Source organism: Saccopteryx leptura, chromosome 1 (genome assembly GCF_036850995.1).
Source record: "Saccopteryx leptura isolate mSacLep1 chromosome 1, mSacLep1_pri_phased_curated, whole genome shotgun sequence".
Classification (NCBI taxonomy): domain Eukaryota; kingdom Metazoa; phylum Chordata; class Mammalia; order Chiroptera; family Emballonuridae; genus Saccopteryx; species Saccopteryx leptura.
The window spans coordinates 96,217,102-96,227,437 of NC_089503.1; positions in this window are offsets into that span (position 1 = coordinate 96,217,102).

Sequence of the window (10,336 nt, forward strand, 5' to 3'; positions counted from 1 at the left end):
CCAGTGAACTAGAACATCTTCATTTAAGTCATGCACAGCTTAGATTTTTTTTTTTTTTAAGGAGAGAAAGATGACTTTATGTGGTAGTTGCTAGGCAACCAGGCTCTTAGGGAACTCCCAACATACAGGCAGCTTTGCAGAATCTCAACTGGAAGCCACGTGGTCCTCTTTAAAAAGCTCTCCGTATGCAACCCTTGCAGTCTTGTACAGTATCCAGAAATGTAAGCTTCTTTTATTTATTTTTAACTAACCCGTCTTCCCACACCCCGTTAACCACTGATAAACCAAGAGATGATTTGTGTCCTGTCTTGTTGAGGTCCTTGCGGCAGCCTAATCTTTGGCAGAAATCCAGTGAATATACTGCAAGAAATAAAATTTTATTTTCATTTATTGCTTTACATGTATGTAAAGAAATTTTGGAAAATATAGAGAAGTACAAGGCAATTTAAAAAATAAAGTAATACCACAATTCAGAACAATCAATGGTAATTATGGTGCTATTTCCTCCTATAAAGATCTATAACAAAACTGGAATCACTGCATACTTAGGATTTAACACAATGCTTAACAAATTGTATGCACTTACACTCAATAAATAATTATAACGAGTAAATGAGCATATTCCATTTTATGCCAGTTTTTTCAATGAATATTGCATATATGAATATTTCACATTAAGAATGTCTTAATGTTTAATATTGCATTCCATATATATTATAAATCATTTATCTATTTTCATTTAATCTACCACTACTTTTAATTTTAACTAGTTTAAACAATGCTGTCATACACAGCCTTTATATAATAATTTTATGCCTATTTTTCAGATTTCTTTAGATTTCTAAAAAAAGTCATTTGACCAAAAGGTATGAATTCTATTAAATTTCTTAATAATTATTATACAGTTATTATAAATATCAAACATATTGGTAATACTTTTCTTTTCCATCAGCGGTTATAATTCTTGTCTCACCACACCTTAATTGGCATAGTCTACTGTCAATTTTTAACTGTCCATTTTGTTGCCATTTTACTTTACAAAGGTATAATTCATTGTTGAAAACTGATATCTTATTTTGATTTTATATGAAATATATATATTTTTTTAATTTAGTGGCCATTTACATTTATTCTTTTGTGAACTGTGAATTACTGACTTTTAGATTTTGGATTATTTTTCCTACTAGAGAGGAAACAACACAACTGCAAAGACTGGGAGGCAGGGTCATGAAGCCACTTTCAAATCTGCCTCAACCAGCTCAAATGAGTTTGAGACTCACTGAGACTTTTAGTCTCACCTAGCTCAAGGTATAAAAGTACTAAAATTTTAAAAACCCAAGTATTTCTTTTTAGAGAGTTCTCAAGGCATTTTGTGTTCCCCATTCCACTACTCTAATGGAGGGACCAGGGACAGAAAGGGTTTTCTTATCATTCAGCCAAGTAAGAGTCAGGGTTCCATGAATACTAGTCAGAGAGTTCAACATGTGTCCCCTGAAGTTTAAGGCACACAAGTTATGAGAAGCTGAGACTACAAGCTACTTGATGAGACAGAAGAAAGAGGACCACTCCTCAACTTGACTACAGCACTTCCAACTTAGAAGGAGCAGTGATTGTGTCTTACTGATCAGGTGGGGGGTCTCTGGGAGGTGTCCTGACTCCTCCCCAAGATGACTTCTTAGAGCAGTAATGTACAGCCAGTAAAGGGCAAGTTACCAGCTGCCCAGGGACTGAGGAAAGAATTAGAAGTGTCTTTCAGAAGAAAATGATGGTGCATGTTAAGAATCTAGCCTCTGAGAGCTCCTGTGAAAGAAACAGTCAACATTAGAAACAAAGAGTCAGCACCCCCGATGGCACCACCACTTATCCCTCCTTCGTCCCCCTCTTCAACAGTGAAAGAGCCAGAGCGTGTAGTAAATCAGAGAGCAGAGTAACAAGTCCTAACAGCCAAGAAGCTGATGGACTTATTTGCCCCATTACTATAGGTTTCTTTTTTTGAGGGAGAAGAGAAGATACAATTTTAAATCAAATTTAGAATTTTAATTTTAAACTACACTGAACAGTAAAATCACAAAAATGAGAGTGTTCTTATCATTAAATCAACCAAAATATATTTTCAAAAAATCCATCGTAACTAGCTTATAAAACCCTCCCATGTTTTCATCCAAAGGATGGGAAAAAAAACTAGCACACCAAGCCAGAGGGCAAGGGTCAACAATGAGGAAGAATAAAGTTATTTTCTGCCTATACTCTATCAGGTTGAATTCAGTCAAATATCTGGCAGAAGGACCCCTCTGCGCTTCCCTTTAAAAAAATCTATTCTTAGTTATTCTGATTTGTTTCTTTTTCTAGTCTAACTTTAAATTTCTTAGAAATTTCTAGTTAGAATTTTTATTGGAGTAGGCCTGGACTTTTAGTTTAGAGAAAATTTACTTCTCTACAATATATATGTTACTATTTAGAATATGGTACCTCTCTCCTTTTATTCATTTATTTTTAAAATTTATTGATTGATAAAGAAAGAGAGAAAGAATCACCAATTTGTTGCATTCATTAGTTCATTGGTTGATTTCTGCATGTGGCCTAATCAAGGATAGAACCTGCAACTTTGGCATATTAGGCCAATGCTCTAACTGAGCTAGCTGGCCAGGGCGTAATAGATTATTTTTTAATCCCAATCCCAATAAGCTTTAATAATAGTCATCCTTATTATATTCTTCATTGTTAGTTTTAATCCTGTGACTATTATGGTTTCTTTTATTGACGTTTCTGTTGTTGTTACTAGGAATAAATTATTTTTTCTTTCATGTCCTAAAACTGGCTATGTGGTTTTTAATTAAATATAGTAATTTGTATACTTAATTTTTAGCCAGTTAGTTCACTAAATTTTTATTCATTTTAACAATCTTTTAATTGACTATCTTGCATTCTATGAGCTTTTAGTTGAACCATCTGCAAATAATGTTATGTATGTCTTGTTTCCTTATGTTATCACTTTCATGTATGCTTTGTATTTTACTGCATTATGAAAAAATATTGTAATGCCGGTGGCCAAGGCCAGGCAGGTCCACGGTGGATTCAGGTAGACAGTAGAGAAACTGTGGAGACAGAAAGCATTGGGCCATTCTTAAATAGAGTCTCACAATGGCGGAAAAGCACACAGTCAGGGGAAACCGCCTCTCAGGCGAACAATCAGCAAAATGGTCCCTCCCAGTGGCAGGCAGGCAATCCGCGCATCCATGATCCCCAGTCTCTTCCTAGCACAAGCACCCATAGCCTTACATAGGCTGTGCACATGTGCCTCTGTCCCGTGCTCATGCACTAATTAAGCAAAGTGCTTGCAGCTGGTATGTCAGCGAACAAAGCTAATACAGTTGCCCCACAAATGTAAAATATTATCAATGGTGATATAGATCAGGTAGGTCTTATTCTTCATTCTCCAGTCTTTAACTGGAATTTTTTTCTAATGTTTCAACCTTGAAAATTATATTTGCTATTATCTTTAAAAGATGTCCTTTGTATGTTAAGGAAATAAAATGTTATTACTAGTTTTTTAAAAGTTAGGTCAAAAGTGGGCATATAAACCTTTTGGTTAAAGTCCTTCAGTTAACGATATTTAAAGGCCTTCAGTAAAAGACATTTCAATACCCCAAAGAGCAACTCTTTCCAGTATTTAAACACTCTGGTTAAGTATACTTTAAACTTTATTATTGTAATGCTGGTGGCCGAGGCCAGAAAGGTGCACACTGGATTCAGGCAGATTGCAGAAAAATTACAGAGCCAGAAAGCGCTGGGCCATTCCATTTAATAGAGTCTCACAATGGCAGACAAGCACACAGGCAGGGAAAACTGCCTCTCAGGCAAACAAACCACAAAATGGCCCCTCACAGTGGACAGTGATAGGCAGGCAATCTGTACATCTGTAAGCCCCGTAAGCGCCAGCCCCCGTAGCCTTATATAGGCCACACACACGTGGTGCTTCCACGTGCTCATGCACTAATCAAGCAAAGTGCTTGCAGCTGGTAACCCTGAGAGCAAGCCTAACACAGCTGCCCCACATTCCACCCATTTAGGGTTGCTCACCTCACAATCTATACAACAGGTTTCTTCCATGATGGTCCCTGTGCAAGGAGTGAGGTACATTATAAAAACCAAAATAGCACAGTCTGTAGCAACAGAATTACAAAACACCTATGGGCAAAATGATGGAGTGGTCAGCAGCACCAAGAGAAGCAAATCATTCCCTTCTGGCAGAATATAGACCTGAGTTCTGTCTGCAGACAGCACAGAGGCCACCCCAAGCGGGCATACCAAACCTTATTGTCCTGCACAGCAGGCTCTGCTGGTTCGATGTGCAGCAAAATGGGAGACCTCATCATGGGCCATACAGAAATGACAAAGGTGCCCTTTATAATGCTGTCTCCCTGAGCACTAGGACATAATACAGTTCTACCTTAGGCGGCCAGGTGCTGGTTGTCCAAGGAATTAACTGGAGGTCCACCTCTAGCCCCCTACCACACGGTGCCAAAATGGCCACTCATCATAGGTGGGGGCCTGTACAGCCCAGGGCCATGTCCATTGAAGCCGTTGGCCTTTAAGGGGGGCTGTTGGGGCAGGCAAGAGCAGGTTGCCCTGCCATCTAAAGCCTGGCTTGAGTAAAGTGTCCTTGGTGTGAATCTGCAACTGGATGGGAGCAGCTGCCTGGTGCAGGACGGCCTCCAGTGGAGCTGGGCCTCACCGTCAAGGTCTCTTATTCAAAACCCAGAGTACTGTCCACAAATGGGGTGTTCATTCAGTAAGGAAGCTAGTGCCCCACTCCTGTCACAGTCCCTGCTTTAAGAGTCCATTACACCACTTAGTGATACCAGCAGCCTGTAGGTGGTAGGGGACATGGTACTTCCACTCCACCCCTCGGTCTTCATCCCATTGCCTCACCATAGAACCTGTGAAATGGGTACCATTGTCACTTTCAAGGACCATCAGCTGCCCGTACATAGCACTCAGGCAGTCCAGAGCCTAAATGACTGTCCTTTGGTCTGGGTTATGGGCAGAGTAAGCAGTAAGCAGACCAGTGGCAGTATCTACACATATGACTGCCTACTGGTACCCATCCAACTTTGGTAAGGATCAGATGATGTCTATTTGCCACTGTGTCAGGGGAACATGACCCCTCTGGATCTGTCCAGGTGATGCCAGTTATCTCCGTGGGTGTTCCTTGGAACACACTGCACATTGCTCACAGGCTGCAAGTACCTCTGCATAGGACACAGGCAAGTTCCACGTCTTAAACGCAGCCCACATAGTGTTCTGTCCTGCATGGAGCAGATGCCAGTGGAGTCACTGTGCCACACCAACTGCAGGTGCAGTCTCCAACCATCATACCCTCGTGAAAGTGTCTGCCTCATCATTCCCAGGATGGGTTAGAAGGGCATGCCCTGTGACATGGTATACTGTCATCTATTTCTAGTATCCTATTTCTCATAAGTCCTGCCACATGGCCTGACCCCATAGTGGATGGTGCATTACCATCCACTGGTTAATGTGCCAAGTAGCAATTCAAAGGGTCAGTACAGATCACCAGAGGTGAAGATTCATTATGGGAAACTAGCCATACAGCTTTTAATTCCACTCTTTGGCAGCTTTGGCCTGTACCTGTGTCCATCCCAATGGTCTTAGTGGCTGGATGGAAGGCTATAACTGTCCACTTGGCTGGTTGGCCCCTGCTAGAATCATCAGTATACCAAGTATCCTTGGGGTGGGTATTCACCCCTCCTCGTAGGGACTGACTTCAGGTTCTGCCTCCTGAGCCCCAGCTGCACCTGATTTTAAGGTCTCATAGGTGACTGGAGCCAAGACTTCCTGCAGTTCTGCTCTCAATGGGCTGGTGCTAAGAGAACAGCATTATTGCAAGTATGCACCTCACTTGGCCTGGGTGGAGGTTTGGGCTGTACCACTATGAGGTTTAGTTGCCCAATCTCTCACCCATCCTGCAGTAGGGTATGTGGTCTTTACCATAACTGGAGTTGTGATTGTAATACTCTCAGTGTCCAGGAGGGCAGTATACACAGCTGCCAACTGTTTCTTTACTAATGAGTAACGGACTCCAGTGCCTTTCCACAATTGGGACCAAAACCCAATAGGTTGTGGTAGGTGCTTTATTTGTTTCCACAAGCCCCATCCAAACCCCTCAGGGGTTACGTGGACATCAAGCTCACAGGGCATGGCAGCATCAAACACATTTAAGGACTGTACTACCTTGACAGCTCTCTTAGCTGCTACAAACGCACCTTGTGCTTGCTCAGTCCAATCCCATCAAACCGCCTTCCAAATAAGGTGATATAAGAGATGCAGTAACTGAGCTAAATGGGGTAAGAATGTCGGCCAATACTCCAACAGACCTAGGAATTCCTGTAACTGCTTTACTGTAGTGGGTACAGGGTATGCTTAGATCTTATATATAACTGCATCAGGGACAACTTTTGTCTTACACGACCAGACAACTCCTAAGAACTTAACAGATAACCCATGTCCTTCGCTCATTGACTGCCCAGCTTCACACTTTCATATGAGATAGCAGGGTGGGAACTGCTTGCTCCAATTCTGGAAGAGAGTCACTAGGTAGTATAATATCATCAATATATTGATACATACGAACTGCTTCTAGTTGTTTCCATTTAGCCAGGTCAGCAGCCACCAGCCCATGACACAAGGTGGGGCTATGCAAATAGCCCTGTGGTAATACTATAAAGGTCCATTTGTGCCCTTCCCAGGAGAAGGTAAATTGGTTTTGACTCTCCGCAGCTATATCAATAGAGAAAAAGGCATTAGCCAAATCTGCCACAAAGTATTATGTCCTCAACTTATGGCTTAACCAATCCATCAGGTTAGCTATTGAGGGAACAGCAGCGTGCAAAGGGAGAACAACTTTATTAAGTTCCCTGTAATCCACTGTCATTCGCCAGGTTCCTTCTGGTTTGCACACAGGCCACACTGGGGAATTGTAAGGGCTATGTGCTGGCTGGATGATCCCCACCTTTTCTAGTTCAAGGACAGTCTCAGTGATTTGTTCATAGCTGCCTGGCAGGCGGTACTGCTTCGTGCTAATCACATGCCGGGGAATGGGTAATTATAAGAGGGAATGTGCTGCATGCCCCCACAACATTGCCTTCATGACCTGGACTCATAGGCAGAACTCCCTGGCTGTAGTTTCCAACCACAGACCTTGTAAGACATCTACCCCCAAAGTATATTCAGGAATAGGGGATACATATACTTTATATGGCTTAGGAGGCAGCTTTCTTATCCCCAATGGAATAATTATTGGCTTCACTTGAACAGTTTGGCCCCAAACCTGTCAATGGCCACTGGGGTCCCAGCAAACTGTTCTGGGTTCCCATAAAGGAGGGAACATTCTGCATCTATATCCACCAAGGCCAATACCCATTGTACATTAGAAAGGGACCAGTGGATAGCCAGTTCCACGTGTGGCCTCTGGTCCCTGCCCATTCCTGTTAGATGGGTCATTCAGCCTTCCCCTTAATCAAATTGGGAAAACAGGTCTTGGGGATCCTGTAACCTGAATGCCGACATTTTCTTGGCAGATGCCAGGGCTATGTGCTTCCCTGCTTTTTCAGCAGCTGGAACCTCTGTTCTGACTCAAGCTGCCACCAAAGCTCCAACAACACTTTATTAGGCTTGCTATCTAATTTCTATCTGCCCCGGCTGCAATCAAATCTACCTACATTTGTGTTTGGATAACTCTCATAGGCCCATTTCTCTTGTTAGTTGGGGGGGGGGGGGCAGCATGGACAGCAGCCCACACAGCCTTATGGTCCATCTCTGTTCTGGAGAGCATGATGCCATCCACCCTTATGTTCTGCAGCTGCACCAAGAAAGTTGACAGGGACTCAGTGGTGTTCTGCCTGAATTTCATCCCCAACTCTATCAGCTCTGCCCTGGTGTAGGGCTGGATGACAGAGCGCTCCAGTACCTGGGGAGGAGGCTGTGGCTGTCCCTGAGGGACTCTTGGCTGTTGGGTCTTTACCTTCTTGGTGACCACCAGCCAGGCTCTGCATCTGTTGACAGCAGTTTCAGCCCAAGCTTTTCCCTCAGAAGAGGAGGATTCAGAAACACCTGATCCCATCGACTCAGAGCTGCTCCACTGGCAGGACTGCAGCTCCATCTTCTACACCTGCCTTGGTTCCTGTGGCTGCCAGCTCTCGGCCTGAAGCTGACTCTCAAGCTCCTGAAGCTGACTCTCAAGCTCCTGAACCCGCAGTTGTTTCTCTAACAGCTGTCACTGCCCATGTTCAGCTTCTAGGGCAAACTGCAACTCACAAACCCACAATTTCTTCTCCAGAGACTGCTCCAGTTCCAGGTGCTGTTAGTGTTCCACCTGCCCCTCACAATGCAACTCTCAAACCCGATCGGCCTCCCTTTTCAGTACTGGCTCCAGTTCACACCGCCACTGATTCTCAGCCTGCAGTCTGACTTGCAAGTCTCAGATCTGCAGCTTTTTCTCCCGTGACCATTCCAGCTTGTGCTGTTTTTGCCGCTCGATCCACAGCTCATCCTGGAGCTTTCGACCTCGAGCTGCCTCCCACACTGAGCTCTTGATTTCCTCTCGCAGGCTGTAAAATCACCCAGCCTACAGACCCCAAAATGACAGCCATGGGTAACTATATGCTAGAGAACAGTGACCACTCCTCTACCCCACCCCTCAAGGGTGTCGGTGGCTCCATACACATCTGCTCTGAACCTTGCCCACTATGCCAAATATAATGCCAGTGGCCGAGGCCAGGCAGGTCCACATTGGATTCAGGCAGATGGTAGAGAAACTGTGGATCCAGAAAGCACTGGGCCATTCTGTTTCATAGAGTCTCACAATGGCAGACAAGCACACAGGCAGGGAAAACTGCTTCTTAGACAAACAAACAACAAGGATGGCCCTTTACAGTGGTGGGCAGGCAATCTGCCATCTGCAATCCCCCTGAGCGCAAGCACTTATAGCCTTATATACGCCACACACACGTGGTGCAGCCACACATTCACGTAACAATCAGACAAAGTGCTGGCAGTCAGTAAACCAGCGAGCAAGCCTAACACAGCTTACTGACACATACCAAACTCCAAAATGTCGTAAAGCTATAAAAGAGAAGAAATCAAGTGGGGGAAGATCTGAATTCTAACTGATCTTAATAGCTTGAAACATAAGGTAGAAATTAAAAAAAAAAAAAAGAAAGAAAATGAAAACACAAAATTTCCTTAGGAAAATGAGTTAAATCTTATGTTAATCTATCATACAAATATAGGATGAGGTGGCTGGCTTAGCAGCTGTTTATATCAACACCATCAACAACAAACATTTTCTATATGCCTTCAAATATGAGACTTCTGGTCAATGTAGAGCAGCCTGATACGGTGTCACTGGTTGGCTCCCAGAAAGCAGACGTGGCATTTAGAAGACCAGGTGTTTATCAGAAGTGCCCTTGTAATCAGCAGCTGTGGAAGGGTGAGGAAGGAGACAGGAGCAGGCAAAGGGAGAAGTCACACTGACCCAGTACCATAACTGCCTTGACCAAATGCTTCAGAATTCAAGTGGCTCTTCAGAAGTATCCCAAGTTGAGCCAAAATGGCCCAGCCTTTACTCCTACATTAATCAGTCATTGAATGTGGGCCACGCAGGGAAGGGGCATGACCTTGGACGAGGTGGCTCTCTGCAGCTGAGGCAATCCCTGAAGGAGCTGACAGCTGACGACTATCTAAAGACAGCAGTGCCAGCAGCTGGGTCAACAAGTCCTTCAGGGAAGGGGTTTCTGGGCCTCGGATCACAGTATCCACCACAGTGGGGAACCCCTGTGCCTGTTCCAAGCCATAGAAATGCTGGGGGAATATATTTTTTAATGTTTTTAATACATGGTTAAGCATAAAAAGCAAGAATGTGTGCCAAAAGTGAAGAAGGAATTGACAGGCGAAGCATACAAACCAGATATATGCCTTAGGATAATACAGTTTCAAGCTCATTGAGGAGAAAATTAAAGCTGTAGGCTCTGCTCACAGTCATCCAGCAGAAAATAGGCAGGCCCATGCCTTCAGTGTGTGGTCCAAATACCTGAGGTGAAAGAATACTAAAATGAGATAGTAACATAACATTTGGTATAAAATGATTCTAAGAGAGAGCCTCAACTGGGGCAAATTCAGAAATACCCTATATTGATGTTTCTACCCTCAGGGTACCTGAGGCTTTTGTAGTGAGCAGTGTCAGCCAGAGGTGAGCTCACATACACAGTGAAGGTGATACAAGGGAGAACTTTCCAATGCCGGAATCTACAAGCTTAGA